This window comes from Podarcis bocagei, assembly GCF_964188305.1.
Source record: "Podarcis bocagei genome assembly, chromosome: 5".
NCBI lineage: Eukaryota > Metazoa > Chordata > Lepidosauria > Squamata > Lacertidae > Podarcis > Podarcis bocagei.
Genome location: NC_138129.1, coordinates 93,134,645 through 93,159,076, shown reverse-complemented (window position 1 = coordinate 93,159,076; position 24,432 = coordinate 93,134,645). Strand labels below are relative to the sequence as shown.

General features: G+C 44.4%; 1 long non-coding RNA gene across 1 annotated transcript in view; it reads left to right on the top strand.

The window, feature by feature from the left end:
• LOC308587197 overlaps positions 1-24,432 on the top strand; it is a 469,648-nt gene that overhangs the window by 391,926 nt on the left and 53,290 nt on the right. The gene's annotated exons all lie outside the window — the stretch shown is intronic.

The following is a 24,432-nucleotide window of genomic DNA, read 5'->3' as shown; positions in this document are numbered from 1 at the left end:
GCTTGCCATCCTTTCGTCCTTGTCCGTGGAGCCGGACTTGGGCCGGGCAAGACCCCACCGGAACATGAGGGTGAGAGGTGTTGGACTGCATTTACCCAGCCTCATTTCTCCCCAATACTTGTTTCCCACGCTGGCTTCCGGTGGTGTCCGGAAGTGCCAGCACTGTCCTTGGGGGGGCAAGGACAGATAGTCATAACCAATGCCTAAGCAACCACTCACATTTTCTGTATTTAAATAAAGTTGTGGCCAAAATTATGCCAAAAACCTTAAACAAAAATTAACGTGTGCTGTGTGAATTTTTTGGGGGGTGGCACTGCGGAACTCAACACGCAATAAGGCAGCTTTGGTTAAAAAGCCCTCTCCTTTTCTTGAAACTCACCTAAGTCCCAAATTGGATGTGTCCTCCCATTTCCCATGGTTCTTGCATATTCGCTATGATGCACTGTAGGGCAGGCTTGTTCTAAGTCAAGGCTGCAGCAAAATTTTACCATCTGTAGGGCTCTTCTTTCATGTGACATCTAGCCACACCAGGACACAAAATCCCTCCCCCAACCCGCCCCACAGACACTCAGCACTGAGCATGTTTGCGGGTCCATTACTGTTTAGGAGGGTTTTTTTGTACGCCTGCAAACTTTGGGGGCAGGTGTGGAGGCAGGCAGGTGTGGAGGACTCCCTGGTCCTGAATGGGGTAACTGTGCCCCTGAAGGACCAGGTGCGCAGCCTGGGAGTCATTCGGGACTCACAGCTGTCCATGGAGGCACAGGTAAATTCTGTGTCCAGGGCAGCTGTTTATCAGCTACATCTGGTACGCAGGCTGAGACCCTACCTGCCCGCAGACTGTCTTGCCAGAGTGGTGCATGCTCTAGTTGTCTCCCGCTTGGACTACTGCAATGCACTCTATGTGGGGCTACCTTTGAAGATGACCCGGAAACTGCAATTAATCCAGAATGAGGCAGCTAGACTGGTGACTGGGAGCGGCCGCCAAGACCACATAACACCAGTCTTGAAAGACCTACATTGGGTCCCAGGACATTTCCGAGCACAATTCAAAGTGTTGGTGCTGACCTTTAAAGCCCTAAACGGCCTCGGCCCAGTATACCTGAAGGGGCGTCTCCACCCCCAGCATTCTGCCCGGACACTGAGGTCCAGCGCCGAGGGCCTTCTGGCAGTTCCCTCCCTGTGAGAAGCCAAGTTACAGAACCAGGCAGAGGGCCATCTTGGTAGTGGCTCCTGCCCTGTGGAACGCCCTCTCTTCAGATGTCAAGGAAATAAACAACTATCTGACTTTTAGAAGACATCTGAAGGCAGCCCTGTTTAGGGAAGCTTTTAATGTTTAATAGACTATTGTCTTTTAATGTTTTGTTGGAAGCTGCCCAGAGTGGCTGGGGAAACCCAGCCAGATGAGCGGGGTATAAATATATTCTTATTCTTATTCTTATTCCTATTATCATCATTAGGGATTTTCTGGCATGCTTTTGGATGCCTTCCTTTTCTGCAGGGGTGCTGCTGTTTTGGCTACATAAGGATCACCACTGGGAGGACTGAGTTCAATATTCAGCAGCCAGGTTGCTCACCGGAGCAAGACGGTTTGAGCACATTACACCGATCATGGTCTGACTGCACTGGCTACCCATTAGTTTCAGGGCCCAATTCAGAGTGCTGGTTTTGACCTATCAAGCCTTACATGGCTCAGGACAGCAATTCCTCTCTTTCCATATGAGCCTACCTGGACCCTGAGATCATCTTCTGAGGCCCTCCTTCCTGTGCCTCCTCCTCGAGAGGTCCAGAGGGTGGCAACACGAGAACGGGGCCTTCTCTGCAGTGGCTCCCTGTCTGTGGAATGCTCTCCCCAGGGAAGTTCGCCTGGTGCCTTCATTAGACACCTTTAGGCGCCAGACAAAAAATGTTCCTTTTTAACCAAGCCTTTCGTCGATCTGATTTACATCCTATGTCCTTTTAAAATGTTTTTTCTTTTGTGGGAGGGGGGGAGCTAGTGGGTTTTTGTTTTTAATATGTATTTTGTGGTTTTATATCTTGATTTTATTCTGTGAACCGCCCTGAGGACCACCACCCCCGGGTATAGGGCGGTATATAAATTCAATAAAACAATAAAATAAAAATATTAGCTCATGGGATTTTGGGTAGAAGCACCTGGACTTCAGTCTGGAATACAGAACTCAGGGAACTCTCTCAGGTGCTGAAACAGCCAAGTTCCTGAGGTCAGAGTAGCTCCCAGTTGGATCCATGGTTTGTACCCCATGAACACAAACGTGAGCAAGTAAAGTAAATTTAAAGCTAAAGAGTAGCAGGAGTTTAAAATTCACTTTTAACTTTTATTTCTTAATGTCTGGTCTGTTTGCTTTCCTCTCCGTGTTCCTGTTCCACTTGGGGATTCATTCAATATTGTCTGCCACCTCATGAGGTTTCTTGGTGGTGCGGTGAGCTAAGCTGTTAAAAGAGAAATTAAAATGATAGAATTTCAGAGTTGAATTAATATGGACAAATGCTGGGCACAGAATTTTTGACAGAATCCCAGGCATTCCTGTTTGGCATCTTTCAAAGCAGTGGTGGTTGGTCTGGAATGGTAGTGGATCATTGCTGGCACTGAGTTTGGTTTTCGTTAATGAGGTATCTCATATCATTAACTGCAAAGTATGTCACATCACTGCAACCTTTTTAAGCAGCTGGGGATTGAAGAATCTCATTTTCAGTTTTACCACATGGAGCAAAGCTATTATTATTATTATTATTATTATTATTATTATTATTAATACCTCACCCATCTGGCTGGATTTTCCCAGCCACTCTGGGCGACTCCCAACAGAATATTAAAAACACAATAAAACATCAAACATTAAAAACTTCCCTAAACAGGGCTTCCTTCAGATGTCTTCTAAAAGTCAGATAGTTCTTTATTTCCTTGGCATCCGATGAGAGGGCGTTCCACAGGGCGGGTGCCACTACCAAGAAGGCCCTGTGTCTGGTTCCCTGTAGCTTCACTTCTCGCAGGGAGGGAACCGCCAGAAGGCCCTCAGAGCTGGACCTCAGTGTCCGGGCAGAACGATGGGGGTGGAGATGCTCCTTCAGGTATACTGGGCCGAGGCCGTTTAGGGCCTTTGTCATAGCTCTGATTTGGGGGGGGGGGTGCGTGTGATTTGCTATGCTATATCTCTGGTTTTCTGTAGAGAGATTTGGGGATAGCAAGTTAGGCAATTGGGGGGCTGTAAAGGAACTGATCCCCCAAATGGCCAATGGCAGCCAGGCCTGGGTCCGGGGATTCCCCAGGGCGTGGCCCCAACCAGCCAATTAGCATTGCTTGGGTCCACCCCCGGGGGAATAAATTCAGGCCAGCATTTCTCGTTTTTTTTGACGGGGGCTAGGGCCATAGAACTCCTCCAGCGGGAACCCCTTGTGGGACACCCCTATTTGATGTAAGTCATAGGCCTTCCCATGGTGTGGTTTACACTTACAAACTTTCCCAGCAGATGGGCCAAAGTTAATTAAATGAAGATTGGGAAAGATTGTGGAAAACCGATTTAAAATTTACAGATTGCTCTTTGCTGAAAGAAAATTACATGAAAATGATGTATAGATGGTGTATAACACCAGTGCAGATAGCAAGCATGTACAAAACTGGTTCAAATATATGTTGGAAATGTAAGGAAAACGAAGGGACTTTTTATCATATGTGGTGGGGTTGTAGTGAAATTAAAAAATTCTGGGCAATGTTATACAATGAATTGAAGAAAATGTTCCAGCTAACATTTGTAAAAAAGCCTGAAGCATTTTTGTTAGGGATTGTAGGAAAAGACCTGCCAAGGAAATTGAAGAACATATTCATGTATGCGACAGCGGCGGTAAGAGTCTTAATAGCACAAGGATGGAAGAATGACGAAATCCAGACAAAAGAACTGTGGCAAGAGAAACTGATGGACTATGCGGAATTGGCGAAATTGACACACAAACTGCATGATAAGGACAACTGTGACTTTAAAGAAGAATGGGAACCTTTTACAAAGCATTTAAAGAAACAACAAAATGAACTGGACTCCTTGGCAGGTTTTGAATAAACATGCACAAATTAATTATTGGTAACATACAGACAGATAACTTAAGGATCTTTTACAATTTTATAATATGCAGAGAATAACATGTGCTGAAAAATCAGAGAGAGATGCTGAGGAAAGTCCGGGGGTGGGAGGGGGGAGGGAAAAACGGGGGGGGGATGAGGATATGTTTTTGATAAATTGTTATGTTCAAATTCCGAATAAAAACTATTTAAAAAAACAAAAAACAAAGTTAATTAAATGGCTTCACTCAATGCCTATGCCAAATCTTTCACAACCGTAAACAATAAAGTTGTGGTCTAAGGTAAAGGTAAAGGGACCCCTGACCATTAGGTCCAGTTGTGGCCGACTCTGGGGTTGCAGTGCTCATTTTGCTTTATTGGCCGAGGCAGCCGGCGTACAGCTTCCAGGTCATGTGGCCAGCATGACTAAGCTGCTTCTGGTGAACCAGAGCAACGCACGGAAACGCCGTTTACCTTCCTGCCAGAGCGGTACCTATTTATCTACTTGCACTTTGATGTGCTTTCGAACTGCTAGGTTGGCAGGAACTGGGACCAAACAATGGGAGCTCACCCCACCGTGGGGATTTGAACTGCCGACCTTCTGATCAGCAAGTCCTAGGCTCTGTGGTTTAACCCACAGCGCCACCCGCGTCCTCTAAGTTGTGGTCTATTTGAACCCAAATCTATATGCCACTGTCTTGCCTGATTATTTCATTACATAGGGAGCGACTGGATCACAGGGTCTTTTCCCGGAGCTGTTCTGGACTTTGTTTATCTTTTGAGCTAAGCATGTACCAGGCAACTCCTTATCTCCGGAGAACCTGCTGTTTTGCAAATGCATAAGTGAAGTCATCCACTTGCATTCGGTGTGGCATCGCTCTGTAATGCATTCCTCGCGAGCCCAACCTGCCCTACCCTGAGCCATTAGTAGTAACAGGACATTAATAAGGAGGGGTCTTTGGTATCTTGCACAGAGGCTGACCTGTTTCGGGAGAAGCAGGGCACCCATTACAGTGCAATGATCAATCACAGCCTCTCCCTTCCTTTCTCTCTCGCATGCACTTCCTTGACTGAATACAGAGAAAGCAAGAATCGCGTGCCTTTGCCCAAGTATATCAGCCTGGTTCACGGGCTGACGGAGATTAGCGTATTTCTGTTCACATATTTTGTTTGTTGATTTATATCCATCAAATGGTTCCCAGGACAGTTCCTAACAAGATAAACAACAATATAAAATCATGATTTCAAAAATAGAAAATTGATATACAGGACAAGTTTCCCTTAAGACACTCAAAGTAGGTTACAAGGAGGAGAGGGACTCACATTAATCTTCTATTCAAGCATGGATCAGGTCCACAACTGCTTAGGTTTGCTAGGTAATAGGTAGGCTCCTTGCTTCCCCTGGGCAGCCCAGATTTGTGACTGATTGATAAACTGTCCAGAGGACATCTGCAGTCTACAAGTACTCTTGAGTCCCGCTTTCTTTCTTTGTTTTTTAATATGATTTTTATTAAATTTCCTGTTTAACAATTTCAGATACCGTATTTTTTGCTCTATAAGACTCACTTTTCCCTCCTAAAAAGTAAGGGGAATTGTGTGTGCATCTTATGGAGCGAATGCAGGCTGCGCAGCTATCCCAGAAGCCAGAACAGCAAGAGGGATCGCTGCTTTTGCTGCGCAGTGATCCCTCTTGTTGTTCTGGCTTCTGATATTCAGAATATTTTTTTTTCTTGTTTTCCTCCTCCAAAAACTAGGTGCGCCTTATGGTCTGGTGCGTCTTATAGAGCGAAAAATATGGTAAGCATTTTACATATTTAAGATACCAATGACTTCCGTTCTTCTCTTTCCATGGTTCATTTTGTACCGTCAGAAGGTGCTTGGAACTGGACCTCAGTGTCCGGGCAGAACGATGGGGCTAGAGACGCTCCTTCACGTATACTGAACCGAGGCCATTCAGGGCTTTAAAGGTCAGCATCAACACTTTGAAATGTGCTCGGAAACGTACTGGGAGCCAATGTAGGTCTTTCAAGACGGGTGTTATGTGGTCTCGGCAGCCGCTCCCAGTTACCAGTCTAGCTGCCACATTCTGGATTAGTTGTAGTTTCTCGGTCATCTTCTAGGGTAGCCCCATGTAGAGTGCATTGCAGCAGCCCAAGCTGCTGTGTTGCATTGGCTCCCACATCACGTAGGAAACACAAAAGGGGTACTTACCTGCACACCCCAAAATCCAATGTATGAAGGTGACCAGATCTATGTATTTACTTAACTTCAGAAGCCAGCAGTGTGGTGGATCTGGGGCATTGCCATATCTTGAAGGCCAGGTACTCAGTTCTGGGATGTTTTGTCTGGGATGTAAAGATGCAGTCAAGTGCAACATTTTGACAGAGAACGAATGGCCTCCATGTTCTAACCGGTCGCTGTGACAACCAGTTTGTTGGTTGCTGGTAGTTTTGAAAGGTAACTGCTCAGTTGCAGTCACTTCAGAACCAACTTCCCTCCAGTATAATTTATTTGCTTGTTATGTAACCTAAGCCTGCCTTCAGGTACAGTTCTGTAAACCTGAATGAATCTGAGAGTGAAATAGTTTTATATTAACATGAATCAGATTCGTGTTTGTATTCTTTAAGAGGGATTCAAAGGGATTTTCAATCAGGGAGGCGTCTTTATTTGTAGAACTCAGACAACTCAGCAACAAGTCGATCGCTGCATAAACTTAAAAAGGGGGTTGTTTAACTCTGCTAAAGTAAACCTTCCCACATTTTGATCATTTCCTAAGACTATGAGAGGTCATTTTTGTCACCAGGTGGGTCTGGCCACTGTGACAAGTGAGGAAGGTACAGTTAGTCTCCTTCATGCCAATTTCTCTCGCCTTTTTCCTTTCTGCTGAAGGTCCAAGTAAGACCAAAAAAGAAGAAAAAAGCCAGCAGTCCCTTTCAAGAGGGACATTAGCTCCTTTCACACTTAATGAAGCTGGAGAAATAGTGACAGGTACAGCTGGCGCCATTTAATAGGGATGTTCACAGGGAAGGCACAGCTGGGGGATTATTTCCTGCCATACGCTGCACGGGTCTTAAAATCATTTTTATTGGGACATGTCTGGGACTTGGTACTAGTTTTAGAAGCTGGTTTATGTCCCGTAAGCATTGTAAGCAAATTGTGAAGTTGAATGAAAACACATGATGGAAGATATTCCACATCACATGTTTTATCCTCCTAATATATTCAGGTAGGTAGCCGTGTTGGTCTGACACAGTCGAAATATAAATAAAAAATAAATAAAATTGTCTAGAAGCACCTTAGAGACCAGCTAAGTTTGTTCTTGGTATAAGCTTTCGTGTGCATGCACACTTCTTCAGATACGATATATATGATCACAAACACACACCCATACAGAACGATGGTAGGTTTCTCCTGCCATCAAGGAAAAGGTCATGATTTGTGGTCAATTTTACAAAAAGTGAAAGTAACAAAGAAATCACTCAAGCGGTGACTATATCTTTTTCTTTCAGCTGCTGCAAAGGTCAAAATCGTCATTATTAATTTTTTTGCCCTTGTTGTTATTTGGACATCTGAAATATTGAAATAGTATTGAAAAATCAGTGCATGTGAGCTTTGAGTTTGCTGGTTTGCTCTGCAGTTCCATGATATGGGCCCAGAGGGTGGCAACATGAGAAAGGGCCTTTTCTGCGGTGGCTCCCCATTTCTGGAGTACTCTCCCCAGGGAGGCTCAGCTAGTAACCCTCATCACATATCTCTAGGCACCAGGCAAAAACATTCCTCTACAGTGTGGTGTAGTGGTTAAGAGCGATAGACTTGTAATCTGGTGAACCAGGTTCGATTCCCCGCTCCTCCATATGCAGCTGCTGGGTGACCTTAGGCCTTGGGCGTGTATCCCTCCGAGCCCCCCAGCCGGGGGGAACTGGGACAAATCAGGGTAAATGGGATATGGGGGTGCTCTGTGTGATGTAAGTGTAGCAGGCAACCCAGCCCATACCCCCCCACGCAGGGTAGTTCACTGACGACCTTTCAGTGTATGGCTAGTGACACCCATATATACAACCCCTTTAAGAGGGGACCCTGGAATCGCCACCGCAGGGGGGTGAGTCACCACTTCACACACACACACACAAAGATCATTACAGTATAGGGAAGAAAAGACTAAAGGATTCCACCCAAAGCCATAACCGCCAAAGTTGTGACAAACTGCTACGGGCTAGACAAAACCTGCCAATGCAGGAAAATTTCTTCCCGGTTCTTCAGCAGCAACCAGTCAAAGACCGTAGCAGCGCCCGCTGAACAGGAAGGAAAAGTTAACCTGCAAACAAGAAACATTAAAAAAGGGAGGGTAGGGAGGGTGAATCTCCAGAGCCAACTGCCTGGCGAATACCGGCACCTCCCCCTATTTATAATGAGTCTGGCCCCACTTCCCAGGAAACGAAACTTAAAGCTGAGGCTGGGTGTGAACCTCTGAATAATACACTGAGAAGCAGGCCAGCCCCCTTCTGCTAGCAAGTTCCCTGGGAACTGTAGCACCGCACGCGAACCTGCAAAAAGGCACTCACAATATAGGGTGAGTGCTCCTTATCTCATCCCTAAAATGTCATAGATTGTTTAATTAGCCAAAGGCCTAACTTTTACTTTTGGTGTGTGTGTGTGTGTGTGTGTGTGTGTGTGTGTGTAAACAATATATGGTGTTTAGACTGTGGGGGTGGGCAGGCTTATTGTTTTTGTTTGTTCTTTTGCAATATATTTTTGTGGTTTTCTGTTGTAAACCACCCTGTGAACTTTGGATGAAGGGCCATGTAGAAATTAAATTAATAACATCAATAATAATTTGCTTTTACCATTAGCACAGGCATGGAGCAATACAGATCAGAGAAATTATGGAAGAGAAATTATGACCAAGTTTAAAGTACTCAAGAAAAGCCAAAACCAAGTGTAAAGATACCTTTTTTTGCTCATTGGGCCTCAGCACTCTCAGTCAATTAGGATGAGTACTCTCTTCTTACTATTTATGTGTGTCTAACATTAATTAACATTAACATGGGACATGGGTGGCACTGTGGGTTAAACCACAGAGCCTAGGACTTGCCGATCAGAAGGTCGCCGGTTCGAATCCCCGCGACGGGGTGAGCTCCCGTTGCTCGGTCCCTGCTCCTGCCAACCTAGCAGTTCGAAAGCGCATCCAAGTGCAAGTAGATAAATAGGTACCGCTCCGGTGGGAAGGTAAACAGTGTTTCTGTGCGCTGCTCTGGTTCGCCAGAAGCGGCTTAGTCATGCTGGCCACATGACCTGGAAGCTGTACGCTGGCTCCCTCGGCCAATAAAGCGAGATGAGCGCCACAACCTCAGAGTCGGTCACGACTGGACCTAATGTTCAGGGGTCCCTTTACCTTTCTTAACATTAATTAAGCATACCCAGTAATAATTAAGCACTGGCCTGCTTCCGAATTGCTAGGTTGGCAGGAGCTGGGACAGAGCAACGGGAGCTCACTCCGTTGTGGGGATTTGAACCGCCAACCTTCTGATCAGCAAGCCCAAGCGGCTCAGTGGTTCAGACCACGGCACCACCCGCATCCCAGGAATACACAAAAATGGACCTGTATGTGTGTGTTCAGAGGAGGATTTTTCCGTAGCATTGTGTGTGAGATAGGTGGACCAAAGAGCCCGCCTTCTTGGCATCAGCCTTACTGGAACTTAACTGGATGTGGGCAGGGTGGTCTTTGCAAGGACCACCTTCAGAACCAAGACAGGGCTCTTGCTTGTACACCTGTGCTGCATCACTGCCCTTCCTGCCCCAAGCCTGTCCAGGTGTCTGTGGCAGGTACAAGCTGCGGGACCCCCACGGAGTGGTGGTGGGGCCAAGAACCTTTTTTGAGGGGACGAGACCATCTTTATCACATCCATCCACCTGTCAAAGTTGGCCCATGAGGGTGTGGGAGATAGCTGTCGACTAGGATTGAACTCACCTTCTGCTCTTGTAGCAAAGCTTACTGGGAAATGATATGTAATGAAGTGAAGAGGATGTTTAAAATAATGTTCGTAAAAATAATCCATAAGCTTTTCTTACGAGAATTATAGGGACAGAACTACCTAAACTGTACAGAAACTTCTTCATGTACTACAGTGGCAAGAATGTTACCTGCCCAAAAATGGAAAGAAGAATAAGTCTCAGTAAAGGAAGAATGGTTACAAGAACTTATGGAATATGCAGAAATGGCGAAACTTACCGGAAGAATAAGAAATCAAGATAACAAACTTTTTATTAAAGAATGGAAATGGTTTATTGAATATTTGCAGATAAATTGTAAACAGATAAGAACATTGGCAGGATTATCGTAACAACCTGCAGTTTCATAAGAGTATATATTAAAAGAAAATGAATAAATGAGCAAATTAAGTTAATTTGGATATGCAGAAGATATTAAAAATTAACTTAAGGAGCCACAGAAAGAGGGAGTCACGTTTTGAAATGTCAAAATGATTGTAAAACCAGTGAAATGTATAAGTCTGAAAAGTATAAATATACCATATTTTTTGTTCTATAAGACTCACTTTTCCCCTCCTAAAAAGTAAGGGGAAATGTGTGTGCGTCTTATGGAGCGGATGCAGGCTGCGCAGCTATCCCAGAAGCCAGAACAGCAAGAGGGATTGCTGCTTTCACTGCGCAGCGATCCCTCTTGCTGTTCTGGCTTCTGAGATTCAGAATATTTTTTTTCTTGTTTTCCTCCTCCAAAAACTAGGTGCGTCTTGTGGTATATATATTTTATGGTATATATATTTTTAAAGAACTCAGCTTCTGGGCAGCGGGTTCAATGCTGGTTTCTGCCACGTCTCTATCTGTTCCACTCCTGACATCACCTAGGACAGGTGAGCATGGCATGGGTCAAATAGCCTCACTGACCAAATGGGGATGCTGGGGATTCCCTGCTTTGTTCTAAGTCAGATATTTATATAGTACTATATTGATAAAATTTGATTTCTGTCCTTGCCTAAAAGCTAAAGACACGGAGAGCTAAGGTATTATAGCTGCAAGGAATAAATCCCATTGCCCTAAATGGAACATGATTCTGACTACCATGCTAGTCAAAATATGAGGATTAGCTTTTCCCCATGAACATTTGAATCAGCTTTTTGTTGATGAATTATGAGTTGGTTAATTATGTCACTGGAGGACTAATATAATGGCCTCATCAGAAAAAAGGAAAGTTAAGTAAGAAATAAGGAAGACATTACCCCTTGATTCCACCAGCCTCGGGGAATTTTCATTGCTACCTGCCTCCATCCAGCTGCAGCCCGTATAACTCGAGATGCCAATACTTCTGGGTAGTCAAACAAATCGTGCTTTATGGATGCATGCGAAGAAATTATTACGATGAGCGGTATAGGAGAACTTTCAGTCTAGTTGCCAGTCAGGTTAATCCAAATCAAGGTTCTGGATTTGTATCTGTTGAATGACTTCTCACTTGAGCTGAAATGTTTTCATTTGTACAGTGGTACCTTGGACGTGGGTGGAGCTGTGGTCTAAACCACTGAGCTGGGGCTTGCTGATCAGAAGGTTGGTGGTTCGAATCCCCATGATGGGGTGAGCGCCCATTGTTCAGTCCCAGCTCCTGCCCACCTAGCAGTTCGACAGCACGTCAAAGTGCAAGTAGATAAATAGGTACTGCTCCGGCAGGAAGGTAAAGCGTGTTCTCACTAAAGGAGAGCACGTGTTGCGGATGGGTCAGACAAAGCACCCTGTAGTAATTAGGTGGATTGGTTTAAGGGGCCTACTTTTGGCTGGAGTTGGTGTTGCTGGGGCAAATTTGATGTTGCAATTTTGGGGGAGGTGTCAGAGGTTATTTAAGGAAGGTCCACAGCAGGGTACTTTCTCTTTCGCTGTGAACAACGGATCTCCCGCCCGCCCTCCCTTGTTGGGCTTGCGCTTTGACCTTGCTTTGCCTGTCATGGGGTCGTTCGCATTGGTGCGGGGGCCTAGTATGAATTTACCATTTGGCTGATTAGTGCGTGCCTCTTGGGTTTTGCCTACTGCTTAGCAATACGTCACAACTTGTAAGGTTGGCGGTTAGGCATTGGTTTAAATTGGTTGGTGGAGGGGTATGGATTGGCTGTGCCTGCCCCTCCAATGAGGTTGCTGCATGGGAATTCCGTTAAAGGAATTCAGGGACTTACCATCCATTTGTCCAAACCCCTGGAATCGGGTTTGGGCCGTGTAAGTCCCTAGGAGCATGCGGGGAGAAGCTGAGGGTCTGTGTCGCAGCTCCGCCTATCCCTGAACTTGTTCCTCCACACTGGCTTCCGCTGGAATCCGGGAGCCAGTGCTGTCCCCAAGGCGGGAGGGACAGCTAGTCGTAACCAATGCCTAAGCAACCACTCACAATTTGTATGCAAATAAAGTTGTGGCCAAAATTATGCCAAAAACCTTAAACAAAAATTCATGTGTGATGTGTGAGTTATTGGGGTTAAGGGTGTTTTGGGGACCTCAGCACGCAAACGGCGTTTCCGTGTGCTGCTCTGGTTCGCCAGAAGCAGCTTAGTCATGCTGGCCACATGACCCGGAAGCTGAACGCTGGCTCCCTCGGCCAGTAAAGCGAGATAAGCGCCACAACCTGAGAGTCGTCCACAACTGGACCTAACGGTCAGGGGTCCCTTTACCTTTACCTAAGGAGCAAGTAAAATCTACTTGTTTGGGGGCTTCTGGTTAATTTCCTTTAGCCCAGGTACCAAAGAACTTTTCACCACAGCCACCATCTCCAGCCTCAAAGGAACAACCCAAAGGCTGATAAAGATTTAGAACTCTGTGAGTTTATCAACTAAACATTGCCTTCTGGTTTATTAATATGAGGCATTGGCAGCATTCAGATGTAACACTAAACTATGGTTTGTCATCAGCATTATCGAGGGGTTTCAAGGCAGCTTACAAATCTTTACTGGAAGGCCTTATCTCAAGTTTTCATGCTCCTCCTCTCCACAGGCACAGCCCCGGGGAGGAGACTAGAAGCTCCCATTTGCATTTCAATTTACTACCGTTTACTGTTATGCAGTGTCAAACCCTTAACTGTAGTTAATTTTAATGATGGCTTACTATAGTTAACTACAGAAAAGGGAGTGTGCAAGCACGAGGCTTGCCTTGGCTCATTTTGAAACAATAAATCATAGCTTATTGTTATATCCAATTTCAGGCCCTGTCTGCAATTCTCCCAATGGAAATATTAAATGATATGGTTTTGACTTAGAAGAGGCACCTCTACTGGCAGTACCCTGTGCCTTTTTTTTCTGGGGATACGCAAAGGGTACGCATACCCCTAAATTTTTTGTGAATCTTTGTACTTTTGTCCATTTACTGTATTTATTTTTCCCGATTTGAACTATAAAATTGTGATTTTCCGGAGTCAAAATGAGAGTACCCCTAAACATTTTTAAAGAAAAAAAGCACTGGTAGTAGCCCTTGCAGTGTGGTGTAGTGGTTAAGAGCAGTAGTCTCATAATCTGGGGAACCGGGTTCTATTCCCCGCTCCTCCACATGCAGCTGCTTGGGCCAGTCACACTTCTCTGAAGTCTCTCAGCCCCACTCACCTCACAGAGTGTTTGTTGTGGGGGAGGAAGGGAAAGGAGAATGTTAGCCGCTTTTAGACTCCTTCAGGTAGTCATAAAGTGGGATATCAAATCCAAACTCTTCTTCTTCTTCTTGCACGTAGTACATGTGAAAAGGACCAAGGAGTCTTAATAGACTGCGAGCCTATCATGAGCCAACAATGTGATGTAGGCTGCATCAACGGAGGTATAGTGCCCAGATCAAAGGAAGTAATAGTCCCACTCTATTCTGCCTTGGTCAGACCACACCTGGAAAACTGTGTCCAATTCTAGGCACCACAATTTAAGAAGCATATTGACAAACTGGCACGTGTGCAGAGGAGGGCAAACAATATGATCAAGGGTCTGGAAACCACGCCTTATGAAAGAGTTGGGGTTGTTTAGCCTGGATAAGATCCTGGACATGAGAAGAGAGACTCCCTGGAAAAGGCCTTGATTTTGGGAAAGATTGAGGGCACAAGGAGAAGGGGATGACAGAGGACGAGATGGCTGGACAGTGTTCTCAAAGCTACCAGCATGAGTTTGACCAAACTGCGGGAGGCAGTGGAAGACAGGAGTGCCTGGCGTGCTCTGGTCCATGGGGTCACGAAGAGTCGGACACGACTAAACGACTAAACAACAACAAGCCTGGATAAGAGGAGACTGAAAGGAGGTGTGATAGCCATCTTCAAATATCTAAAGGGCTGTCACATGGAAGATGGACCCAAAGCAATGGCTTTATAAGAAAATATGGATGGATTTATTAATGGGTTTATAAGAAAGTGGATTCTGAGTAAAGGTCAGGAAGAACTTTCTCACTGTAAGAGTTGTTTGACAGTGGAACAAACTCCCTCGGAATGTGGTGGACTCTCCTTCCTTGGAGATTTTTAAGCAGAGGTTGGGTGGCCATGGATGCTTTAGCTGAGATTCCTGCATTGGAGGGGGTTGGACTAAATGACCCCTGGGTCCCTTCCAACACCATGATTCTACGCTAAAAAAATATCAGGACATTAGTAACCGCAACTACCAAGCTCATTGTAGTGATATCTGCCAGGAGTCAGTGGGGGAACCAATGTTCTAGGTGGCCACCAGAGGGACCAAAGACACGACCTTCATTCAAAGGAGGTCCAAGGTGGCGCGATGTGTGAACGCAACCATGGGGTGTTAGCTCTTCAGAGCAAGGGCTACAGTGTTGTCTTAGGAGTCTAGCGCTGGGGAAGCAGGCTTGAAAATAGCAAAAAAGCTGTCACATACAAAAGGCACGGAGGAGAAATGTGCTGTCAGAAAACGTAATCTCTTCCAAGTGCAGAAATCCAACAGTGGGAGGATTTACGGGAGTTCAGATCCAGGGGACGCCAGGAAAGACAGCTAAATAAACACATAGATCATGCATCTTGAAAGCTGATGTCAGGCCCATAAAAAATCAACTTGATTATAGGAGCAGACAGGTGGTGATTGGTGCAACCCCTGCGCATTTTGTCCTAGAGCCTTTGGCTGGCCTTGTCCGGTGGAAACATCACTGAGCAGATGTTTTCCTGATTGCAAATGTTGTGAAATTTATAATCCACATCCTCCTTCTCAAACAATCTTAGAGCCGTTTGGAAGAGGAAAGTGCATGTTCATCCAATTTGCGCGCTGCCAAAACTACAGTGTTACCAGAGATGTGGGAGGAAATCCATCTCAGACAGAGAACTGAAGAACGGTCCTGGAATGCTCCAAGGCACCGGGCATTTGAAGCCCATAGTCCTTCAGTGTATTTGCAGGCTTAGTGATTCTGCTGCGTTCAGGGAAAGACTACAGAATGGGGACAGTTCGCTCCCTGCCTCTGCTTGGGTTGCTGCAAGTTCTGAAAAGAAAGATATCAGAATGTGTTGTGTAATAAACAAAACTCTGCCCTTATTCCCTTATGGGGAACACAAGAGCCCTTATAGAGTCCTTTGTAGGTTCTCCATCAGTCAGAGAAAATAACAGAGGCCAACCAGAGAATATTGAGAAGCAAAGCAGCTAGTAAGCTTGATCTTTATTGATCTGTTGCAACAGGGTGCCCCCTTCACACTCAGGAGAAGGAGGAGGACCCTGAACAAAGGCGTGCCCGCCCTTATATAGACATTTTACATTGCCCGCCCTGGAGTCCAAAACCACCCCCAGAAACATCATACGTACATCACAGAAAGGGCGGTCTACAACAGAAATCTGAGTGCGCTGTTTATCTCCTGTCTGGCAGACCTGTTAATAGTCACTTGATTGGATACCCTGGGGAGCTTGGCCAGTCTTTTGTAATGACAAATACTTAGTTCCTGAGCCAGGTTACAGGCTCACCCTATTCATAGACAGACATACCCTTAAGACAGGATTTCTGGACGAAAAGACAATGGGGAGGCCTTCAACCTTGCAGAGAAATATTTGAGGTCAATTTGGGAGGGACAAAATGGTTTCAGGAGTTTTTCTGTGGGGTTTCAGACATGTGGTTTATATATGCAGTTATGAACATTTATCTCTCTCATATATATATATATATATATATATATATATATATATATATATATATATATATGTAGGTTTTGGTGTCTTCGGGTGTCTTCCCGTGTAAGAGTTGGGGTGTCTAGGCGACGTTTCGACGAGGTCTCACTCGTCATCTTCAGGCTGGTGCTTTCGGCTTCTTGTTACTAGAACAGAGCAGGATCTCAGTGTTTGAGTTCCTATAAATACTGTTGAGGGGGTGTGGTGTATAGCCTCCAACGTTCTGGGCAGAGAGGAAGTTCCTAGGTTAATGTGCCTTTTCTTCTTTTGTTCATTAATTACTTGAGGGATATCTTGAGTGATTACTTGAGTGATATTCTGAGTACCACTTAGGAGGGTCATTAGGTGTGGATTAGTTGCTAAAGCTTTCGTGTCTTGACCTCTTGACCTTGTAAAGAGTTTTTCTGAGAAGATGGCTGTACTGCACTTAGTTGTGCTCTGGCTTGGCTTCGTGTATAGGGACGAGCTGTGGTTTTGTGCCCTGTGCCAGCCAGATCTGTGTAGGGATTGCAGGGGGGTGCAGCATCCGGAGGTGCCACTATGGTTTGGCTACTGGATGGTGTCTGTAATTTATCTGTGGAGAGGGTCTGGGTTTGGGTCTGGTGTGGTTGATTGGAGATGGCGTTCTGTGTGCCTCTGGTTCTGGTGTCGGTTTTTGTGGGGAGGGCTAATTTCCAGATGTCTGGCAGGCGGGACGTGTCGTCACGCTTGTTCATGTTGTGAGGGTGTTTCTCTATCTCGATGGCTTCCATGATTATTCTCTTGTGGTGATGTTCCATGTTAAAGAGCAATTTGGAATCTGCAAAATTAATTTCGTGTCCTGTTTCTTTCATGTGTTGGTAAAGAGAGGAAGTTTTTTCTTCTTCTTTTTTTTTTTTTTTTTTTGACGGCATTCTTGTGTTCTGCGATAAGAAGAAAAAGAAGAAAAAACTTCCTCTCTTTACCAACACATGAAAGAAACAGGACACGAAATTAATTTTGCAGATTCCAAATTGCTCTTTAACATGGAACATCACCACAAGAGAATAATCATGGAAGCCATCGAGATAGAGAAACACCCTCACAACATGAACAAGCGTGACGACACGTCCCGCCTGCCAGACATCTGGAAATTAGCCCTCCCCACAAAAACCGACACCAGAACCAGAGGCACACAGAACGCCATCTCCAATCAACCACACCAGACCCAAACCCAGACCCTCTCCACAGATAAATTACAGACACCATCCAGTAGCCAAACCATAGTGGCACCTCCGGATGCTGCACCCCCCTGCAATCCCTACACAGATCTGGCTGGCACAGGGCACAAAACCACAGCTCGCCCCTATACACGAAGCCAAGCCAGAGCACAACTAAGTGCAGTACAGCCATCTTCTCAGAAAAACTCTTTACAAGGTCAAGAGGTCAAGACACGAAAGCTTTAGCAACTAATCCACACCTAATGACCCTCCTAAGTGGTACTCAGAATATCACTCAAGTAATCACTCAAGATATCCCTCAAGTAATTAATGAACAAAAGAAGAAAAGGCACATTAACCTAGGAACTTCCTCTCTGCCCAGAACGTTGGAGGCTATACACCACACCCCCTCAACAGTATTTATAGGAACTCAAACACTGAGATCCTGCTCTGTTCTAGTAACAAGAAGCCGAAAGCACCAGCCTGAAGATGACGAGTGAGACCTCGTCGAAACGTCGCCTAGACACCCCAACTCTTACACGGGAAGACACCCGAAGACACCAAAACCTACATTCCTGTACCCGTGAAAATCTACGAAAGCAAATATATATATATATATATATATATCCTGAATTTTTTTATTTCAGTTGCATTAAATTAAAAGAAAGGTGGCTGGCTTTTGTTGCTTTTATTGGCTGAAATGTTTAATTTGTCCAGAATTAAGAGGTCTTCTTAAAGTTTTGCAGAGATTCAGCATCCACCGTCTTCAGAATTTGAGCTAGCCAACAACTGGGAGTGGCTGCTGAGACCATATAACACTGGCCCTGAAAGATCTACATTGGCTCCCAGTGTGTTTCTGAGCACAATTCAAAGTGTTGGTGCTGACCTGTAAAGCTCTAAATCAGGGGTCAGCAACCTAAGGCCCATGGGCCCCCGCTCGGTCGGCTCCCGTGCGCCGCGCTAAACCGACACAGAGCAGAGTGGGCACTGCCTTCTGTGATGCTGGCCGGCTTCCCATTGGCTGCAGGAAGCTCCTGCAGCCATTGGGAAGCTGTGCATGCCTCCTCTACGCAGGAAGAAGCGTCAGAAATAACATTTGCGCATGCGTGTGCACACGCGCGCACACACTGGCTCACTGCGGTGTCTGCGCGACCGTGAATTGGCCCAAGCCCCAAAAACTCTGCCGACCCCTGCTTAAACGGCCTCAGCCCAGTATACCTGAAGGAGCATCTCCACCCCCATCATTCAACCTGGACACTGAAGTCCAGCTCCGAGGACCTTCTGGCAGCTCCCTCACTGCGCAAAGTGAGGTTACAGGGAACCAGGGAGAGGGCCTTCTTTTAATATTCTGTTGGGAGCTGCCCAGAGTGGCAGGGGAAACCCAGCCAGATGAGCAAGGTATAAATAATAAATTGTTGTTGTTGTTATATAGGAGGTTGCCTTAGATTGAGTCAAACCACCAGCCCACCAAGTGCAGTATTATCTACACTAACTAGCAGTGAATCTCCATGTTTTCAGACAGGAAACATTATCCCCAACAGAAAGGACTCGGGGTTTTTTGGAAAGTACTTTTAAACATTTTTCCCCCAATTCATTACACTGGGGAACAATTTTTTTTCATTTTCTTTTGCATGAGATTTTTTAACTGTTCTTATATGTTCTTTCAATGCTGATTTCAAATCTGAAATCGATTTTCATGTACATGCTATAGTTATCTTGCAATTTCCGACTTTTTGCCGATATGTCATATTTACGCTGGGGATAAGTGGACACTGACACGTTGATCTACCCTAACCACATGGTAATTATTGTTTTGCAAACTTAACTTTTCTTTATTTTTATAGTTTTGTAACCCAAATATTTGTATTTTTCAGATCAGACCATGGCTTCTTCAAGTAGACAAAAATGTGTAAACAAGCCTAATTTGCAAGATAACTATAGCATGTACACGAAAATCGATTTCAGATTTGAAATCAGCATTGAAAGAAAATATAAGAACAGTTGAAAAATCTCATGCAAAAGAAAATGAAAAAAAATTGTTCCTAGTATACTATGTATCCCAAGGGAATACTTTTTCTGCATACATCCAACTGTACATGTCATTTTCAACGCTATACATGTCATGTTCAATGCTATAAAAGTCACTTACATTTATACATTTATACCCATAGTCTACTATTTTGCTATGTGTTTAATAAAATATTGAATTTGACCACAGGTATGAAGTTTACGGCATGTAATGCCTTAAGAGAGAATATTATGAAAATGATATACAGGTGGTACATGACCTCAGTCAAGCTTGCAAAAATCTATCATTTGCCCGATAACAAATGTTGGAAATGTAAAGAAACGGAAGGTACATTCTTTCACCTTTGGTGGACGTGCCCAAAGATTAAGGCTTTCTGGGAAATGATATATAATGAACTGAAAAAGGTATTTAAATATACCTTCCTGAAGAAACCAGAGGCCTTTCTCCTGGGCATTGTCGGCCAATTGGTGTCAAAGAAGGATAGAACTTTTTTTATGTATGCTACAACAGCAGCAAGAATACTCATTGCAAAGTATTGGAAGACACAAGATTTATCCACTCTGGAAGAATGGCAGATGAAGGTGATTGACTACATGGAATTGGCAGAAATGACTGGCAGAATCCGAGACCAGGGAGAAGAGTTGGTGAAAGAAGACTGGAAGAATTTTAAAGACTATCTACAGAAATATTGTAAAATTAATGAATGTTAGAAGGATGTTGGATAGAAACTAAGTGGTTTCCATCTGTAATGCTTTAGGAGATACGAAAAAAAAGGTTTACAAATGGGTAAAAGCTTAATGGTAAGGATTTGCTGAACTAACAAATTGAAGTGGAATACAAAGAAGGGAGGTATGAGGAGGTCTGGGGAAATAAGCGTAAGGAAAATATGTTATGGAAAATTATTTGTTTTTTAATTGTTTTTATGTTGTATTTTGTATTTTGTTTCTTTTTATTTTTCATTTTCATTGTTATATTTTAAAAACCTTAATAAATATCTTTTGGGGGGAAAATATTGAATTCTTGCATTGTGAAAAACAAAGATTTTGGTGAAAAGTGAAAAACATGAATTGCAAAACAAAACAAAACAAAACAAAACAAAACAAAACACTAGAGCTTACAGAACAAAACCAACTTCAGATATGAAATCAGCATGTCGAAATTGGGTTAGAACAACTGCAGGTATCAATGCAACAAAAATTTTGTTCCCCACTGTTATGGATCATTTCCCAATGCTCTTTTTCCCTGTTACAAGTCCACCACATGTGAATGAATGTTCCCTCCACCTCTTTGCATCTCTCTGCAAATCCTTGGAGTGCTTTGTTGAGCTGCAAGCTACCTGTTTGCATCTGCTATAAGCCTCTCCAGAACTGAGGGAACCCAAAGAACACCCTCCCTGCCCCCTGTGGTTTCCAGCAACTGGTATTCAGAAGCATTTTTATGTTCTTTAATTAAAAAAAATAAAATAAATATTACTTATATATATATAAAAAAGCCATCCAAAGTTGGTGGCTATCACTGCCACCCCGGGGAGCAAGTTCCATAGTTTAACTATGCGCTACATGAAGAACTGGATATGGAACAACTGATTTGTTCAAAATTGGGAAAGGAGTACGGCAAGGCTGTATATTGTCTCCCTGCTTATTTAACTTATATGTAGAATTCATCATGTAAAAGGCTGGGCTGGATGAATCCCAAGCCGAAATCAAGATTGCCGGAAGAAATATCAACAACCTCAGAAATGCAGATGACACAACCTGGATGGCAGAAAGTGAGGAGGAATTAAAGAACCTCTTAATGAGGGTGAAAGAGGAGAGCACAAAATATGGTCTGAAACTCAACATCAAAAAAACGAATATCATGGCCACTGGGCCCATCACCTCCTGGCAAATAGAAGGGGAAGAAATGGAGGCAGTGAGAGATTTTACTTTCTTGGGCCCTATGATCACTGCAGATGGTGACAGCAGCCACGAAATTAAAAGACGCCTGCTTCTTGGGAGAAAAGCAATGACAAACCTGGACAGCATCTTAAAAAGTAGAGACATCACCTTGCCGACAAAGGTCCGTATAGTAAAAGCTATGGTTTTCCCAGTAGTGATGTATGGAAGTGAAAGTTGGACCATAAAGAAGGCTGATCGCCGAAGAATTGATGCTTTTGAATTATGGTGCTGGAGGAGACTCTTGAGAGTCCCATGGACTGCAAGAAGATCAAACCGATCCATTCTGAAGGAAATCAGCCCTGAGTGCTCACTGGAAGGACAGATCCTGAAGCTGAGGCTCCAATACTTTGGCCACCTCATGAGAAGAGAAGACTCCTTGGAAAAGACCCTGATGCTGGGAAAGATAGAGGGCACAAGGAGAAGGGGACGACAGAGGACGAGATGGTTGGGTAGTGTTCTCGAAGCTACCAGCAAGAGTTTGACCAAACTGTGGGAGGCAGTGGAAGACAGGAGGGCCTGGCGTGCTCTGGTCCATGGGGTCACGAAGAGTCGGACACGACTAAACGACTCAACAACAACACATGAAGACGGAGTTTATTTTCTCTGTCCTGACTCCCAACATTCAACTTCCTAGGACGTCCACCAGAGAGGAAGAAAAACGTGTCTCCTTCCGCTTTCTCGTGTCAGGCATAATTTCACAAACTTATTTCTTGTTGCCTCTTACTCACATTTTCCCTCAGCCGAAAAGTCCCAGATGTTTCTGTTGCTGTTTTAATATAGTTTTATTGATTTCCAATATATAACAATAACCAAAAAGAAAGAAAGAAAGGAATACAAAAACCAAATCCCAACTCGCCCTCCTCCAGGACAGATCAATGTAATGAACTCTGCCAAAGTTCAATCTGTGGTGGTTTTGTCATTATTCTTACACTATGTCTTTTGTATTTCTCTACACAAGAACCCACGTACGTATGGGACCGCCTCTCCTGGTATGCCCTGCGGAGAACCTTAAGGCCCACAAATGACAACACTTTGGAGGTCCCAAGTCACAAGGTGGTTAAATTGGTCTCAACTAGGGCCAGGGCCTTTTCAGTACTGGCCCCAACTTAGTGGAACGCTCTGTCGCAAGAGACTAGGGCCCTGCGGGAGTTGACATCTTTCCGCAGGGCCTGCAAGACAGAGCTGTTCCGCCTGGCCTTTGGTTTGGACTCAGTCTGACCCTTATGTTTTCCCTCCCCTTATGGTTGTGATCCATGGGCTACTTTTAAAATGAGGCTGCATTTTAAATTGCATTCTAACCTGTATTTTAAATTGGGGTTTTTCCCCTATTATGTTTTTATTGTCATTTTACTGGTGTTAGCTGCCCTGAGCCCGGCTGTGGCCGGGGAGGGCGAGGTATAAATAAATTATTATTATTATTATTATTATTATTATTATTATTATTATTATTATTATTATTATTATTTTATTTATTATTATTATTATTATTATTAACCGTCCTGCAATCGGTATATAATTGATATATAAATTGGTATATATTTATTCAATATATAATAATTGGTATATAAATTTAATATATAATAATAATTTGAAATTTTCATTCTAAACACTGAACTCAAGGATTCTCCTCTGCCTGAACTATGCAAGTGCAGCCTAATAGTCTTTTGGGCAGCTCCACGGTAGTAGCAGTAGTAGTAGTAGTAGTAGTAGTAATAATAATAATAATAATAATAATAATAATAATAATAATAATTTATTTATTTATGCCCCCACAATCTGGCTGGGTTTCCCCATCAATTTATCAGGACTTATAGAACCATCTTTGCTTGGATGCACTGAAACTAATCTTGCAACAATTTGCACTACAGAAGTCAAACTTCCAAGAACGTTTGACTTATTCTGAAGTTGGAGATCAAAAGAAAAGACCTAAGCCAGCCTTCACCAACTTGATGCCCTCCAGATGTTTTGGGACTAGTGGGAGTTGTAGCCTCAAATCATCTGAGGGCACCAGGTTGGCAAAGGCCGTTTTAAGCCACCAGTCCCTGGGATTGCTTAGCATTTTCCTGTTGGCACATTTTTAAATGGCGCCCAGGATTTTCTGGGTGCCTTAGCTAAAAATATGACTCAGTGGCGACTGCATTCACTCTCCGTGGCTATCTCATTCCTATCTGAAGATGAGGCTAGATGTAGTCTGGTATTGTCAACTTTTAAAAAGGTAACCATTAGGTCCAGTCGCGGACGACTCTGGGGTTGCAGCACTCACCTCGCTTTACTGGCCGAGGGAGCCGACGTTTGTCCCACAGACAGTTTTTCTGGGTCATGTGGCCAGCAGGACTAAGCCACTTCTGGCGAACCAGAGCAGTGCACGGAAACACTGTTTACCTTCCCACCAGAGCGGTACCTATTTATCTACTTACACTTTGACGTGCTTTCGAACTGCTAGGTGGGCAGGAGCTGGGACCGAGCAACGGGAGCTCACCCTGTCACGGGGATTTGAACCGCCAATCTTCCGATTGGCAAGCCCTAGGCTCTGTGGTTTAGACCACAGCGTCACCCGCGTGCCATTGTCAACTTTTAGGCCAAGCTAAATGTGATGTTGGCAGACCCATGGTCTCTTCATCTTTCTGCATAAAACAACAGGAAGTCTTACTTCAGCAGTAGAAAGAGAACGCAGGACAAAGACATTGAATTCTGTCCCCTCCTGTTGGAGACGTAGCTATGGAGTGTGGGTTTTTTTGCCCCATGTGAAGTCTTCCCAGGGGTGCCACTGAAGCTCTCAGTGTGTGTGTGTGTGTGTGTGTGTGTGTGTGTGTACACAAATGCGCCTAGTAAAGGTAAAGGGACCCCTCACTGTTAATTCCAGTTGCGAATGACTCTGGGGTTGCGGCGCTCATCTTGCTTTACAGGCCGAGGGAGCCGGTGTTTGTCCGCAGACAGTTTTTCCGGGTCATGTGGCCAGCATGACTAAGCCGCTTCTGGCAAAACCAGAGCAGCACACGGAAACGCCGTTTACCTTTCCGCCGGAGCAGTACCTATTTATCTACTTGCACCTTTGATGTGCTTTAAACTGTTAGGTTGGCAGGAGCTGGGACCAAACAACATGAGCTCACCCCGTCGTGGGGAT